This window comes from Aphis gossypii, unplaced genomic scaffold, assembly GCF_020184175.1.
Source record: "Aphis gossypii isolate Hap1 unplaced genomic scaffold, ASM2018417v2 Contig00069, whole genome shotgun sequence".
In the NCBI taxonomy this organism is placed as follows: domain Eukaryota; kingdom Metazoa; phylum Arthropoda; class Insecta; order Hemiptera; family Aphididae; genus Aphis; species Aphis gossypii.
In genome coordinates, this window is record NW_026083001.1 from 102,212 (window position 1) to 106,292 (window position 4,081).

General features: G+C 25.8%; 1 pseudogene; it reads left to right on the forward strand.

Moving 5' to 3' along the window:
- Nucleotides 1-465: 465 nt before the first annotated feature.
- LOC114121696 (uncharacterized) lies at nucleotides 466-1,351 on the forward strand (annotated as a pseudogene).
- The last annotated feature ends 2,730 nt before the right edge of the window (nucleotides 1,352-4,081 follow it).

Here is a 4,081-nt window from a genome sequence, read left to right on the forward strand (position 1 = left end):
AATAAGTAATAATAATACCTATTAACGATAAAACGTTTTATTACTCTATGTCTCCAGTCTACAAAGTTATATGTAGTGTGACAGTACTATTTTTACTAATTTTTTCTTATTTTTGCGAGGGCCCAAAGTTTTTTATTACGTCACTAATACCCGGTAAACGTATCTAGCACGTATAATCTACGTATATAATGAGTATATTTTTGGTGAATACATATATACATAGTTGATATTCGTATAATAACAGTACCTATAATAAACGCGTATTCACAATTTTAAAAAATGTTTCAATAAACACATTTTTATTTTATTAATTAATAATTATTAATAGGTAATTGGTGCACGACTGGTGAGCCTAATTTTAAAAGATTTTTGCTATACGACAATGGTTCAAACTCGGATGAACGTCTTACAATTTTCGCCACAGATGACAGCTTAAAATTGTTATCAGAAGCTAAAGAATGGTTCATGGATGGCAACTTTGCATTATCGCCTACGGAATTCCAACAACTATATGTAATACGGATTCAAGTAAAAAAAATATTTATTACACCTGTATTTTGCTTATTAAAAAGAAAAATCCAGTCTAGTTACGAACAATTAATTAAAATTTTATTAGAAAAATGCAATGAGAGGGAAATTTATCTTGATCCTCTTATTGTACATGTGGATTTTGAAAAGGCTGTGATTGAAGCATTAAAAAATACAATTGGAAACCATATTTGTATTAAAGGGTGCTTTTATCACCTTACTCAAAGCACACATAGAAAAATACAGAATCTTGGACTTGAAAATATGTATAGAAATAATAATGATTTTAGTATATTTTGTAGAAAACTCGATACTTTAGCATTTTTACCAAAAACAAAGTTTTAGAGGGAATGGATTTTTTAAGAACAATTATGCCACCGGAGGCTGTTGATTTAGTCGATTATTTTGATACCACGTATGTCCATGGGTCTTACAGAAGTGTTCAGCATAATCCGAATAATGGTATCAGACTTCGAAATATTTTTCACCGCTCTATCCACCATCAATATGGAATGTCTATCAAACTACCCTTGATAATGGACATCGAACTAATAACAAAACAGAAGGGTGGAACCATCGTTTCTCAAAATTAGTAGGTCACAATCATCCTTCTATTTGGTCATTAATAAAGAAAATGAGATTAGAGTTATCTTCAGATGAAACTAAGTTAGCCCAATTCGTAATAGGCAATTTAAGTAAAAAAAAAAAAAAAACTTATGAAAAAATGCAAGAAAAATTGCATAAAATATGTAGTGATGGCTTAACACAACGAACAATAGACGAATATTTAACGGCTATTGCTTACACAATACGATTATTTTAATTATTTATTTATTTATATTATATTTTTAAATTGTAAATTTTAACTTTTATAAATTATATTAATTGTATTCAATTTTAACATAACGGACAACGGATGAATATTTGACAGTTATTGCTTACACATTTTAATTATTTATTTTATATATTATATTTTTAAATTATAAATTTTAACTTTTAGATTCTGAATGAAGTAATGAATTTACAATGATGTTTTTTGTGTACAATTTTTTTTATTATATTATTATATTATTATTTATTATAAAATGTACAAGTAATTTTGTAGTTGAAAATTCATATGATAGATACTTGATTTAAAATTCGTCTTTTTTATCCTTGTCTTTTTTATCCCGTGGATTTTTTATCCCATAGCTTTTTTATCAATGGCTTTTTTATCCGTGGCTTTTTAGTCCGTGGCTTTTTTGTCTGTGGCTTTTTTATCCGGTTACCCATACAAATATAACTGCACAATTTACGGGATTTAACTATTAAATAATAATATTAATAACTTCATACTATTTTTTCTATATATGCATTATATTTCAGAAAAATGCTAAAATATGCATAATAATTTGAAATGATCCAAGTATGCAAAAATATGCCAAATTTAATTTTGCATACCAACACAAAAGATTAAGATTCAAATTTGTATTTTACCTAGCTACTTTTTAGTTTAATATATAAAAATATGCAAATGCGTACAATTCTGGGCCCTAATCATCATTAACATTACTACGTTTAGCGTTCGAACTAGATAAATGATCCTTAATTGATGTAAAGTTAATTTGAGGAGATCTAAGGTTATTAGTCTTAGCTATATGTTCGTTTAACTGTTTTTCTTCATGTTTCATTCGTTCATATAGAGGTTTTACAACGACTGACCATTTATGATACTTTGAGGTTTTAGGTTTCCCATCTTCTTTTAAATGAACTCCAGTAGTTTTCAAAATGTTGTAATAGTTTTCTATATCTTCTATAGTTGTTTTTTTCGGTTCCTTCTCACATAATAAAGACCATAGTCCTATAGTCCGTGGATAGTATTATCATAAATACTATCCATATCGAGCTGCTGTAAGTCACCATGACTAAAAGTTATAGTATGTTTTCCAATTTTATATGAATCACTGACTTTATCATAATACATACCGTAGGATTTATCGTATCGTTTTATTGTAGAACGTTTATTATTAAAAAAATGTTCAAATGATGAATTTAATTCATCGTCATCATTTTCGTTACTAGAGCATATGGTTTCTATTTTTTTTAGTTCAGTTGGTTGTGAGTTACATAAAGTATTTTTTTCTGTCCGTGTACTCAATGGTTCTATTATTGGTTTAAATATATCATGGTAATAGTTGTCAGAATCTATAACACCACGTTTCATTTCCATTATTTTCCGTTTAATATTTTTTTTTTGACGCTATTAAATTTTCTAACAAAACTTTTTCTTTGTTTATTGTAAATTATAAACCCAATATAACTGGACAGTGTCTGTGCAAAAGGGCACAAGTCAAAAAACACTACTTTTCAGGAAACACAAAAAACGTGATTTTGTCATTTAATTGGGTAATCTTATACTTTTTATACTTGAAATAGTTTATTTAGACAACTTGAAAACTGATTATCAGGTGCTTTATAACTTAATGACGGTATAATTATATTTTTTTTGACTTGTGCCCCACTACAATATAATAATAATTAATTTCACTGACTCGTGCCCTATTGCATAATAAGAAAATTATTATTGGTTATAAACACTTTTTCTTAAAACAATAATATTTTCAATTTCGAAATTTTAATATTATACTTATCTAGTTGAATGTTAATTGAAAACAAAATTGGCAGGTATTTATAAATAAGCATGTTTTTTTAATTATCTATATTATATTAAAAATAGTAATTTTGATCTATAATATTGATTTTATAATATTATGACAAAACATGTTATTATTTTTTATTGAAAATAACAGATTTACATACAATTTACTTAGGTATATTTTGTCATGTAGACAATTTAAAATATAATATAAAATATAACAAAAATAATAATAACAATATACTAAAAATGTTACTTACTTATAAGATATATTCATAAAATTAAAAATATAAAAACTTCTTCGTATTAAAATTAATATATAATATAAAATAAAAAATACGCTTCATTGCACAAATGTGTATGTTATAAATGAATAAACATAAACAATATAAAATAATTAACATAATTAATAAAACTACTGTAGATACTTTCCACTTCATTCATTCTCATCCTCGGATGAAACTATTGCATCATTTATAACATTATCTGTATTTGATTTGAAATTAAAATAATAATGGTGATATACTTCTGGTATAAATTATAAAAGTAAAAGAAGGTCCTTTTTTTTTTCTTCAGTTATCGGTAGAATTTCATTGTAGGCCCTTGGTAATATAACATCACTTTTTACCTTTCTACGAATCATATTTATTTCTTTAAATTTATCTTCTACGTTTAATGCACCTTTATATTGGACTAATGTCTTTTTTTCTGAACCATTTAACGTCACGAAATAAAAAAATTTCTCCATTTTCATTTTTTTCTTCATTTGGTATTTTGTTTTCAGTAAGTTACTAAAATCAAAAAAATGATCTTGTTTCATTTCTTTATTAATAAATTTATCTTTTCCAGCCCAGTTTATAAGTTTTAACCAATCATGTGGATGATTTATGGAGAATGGGTAACGTTTTTTTTGCCTTT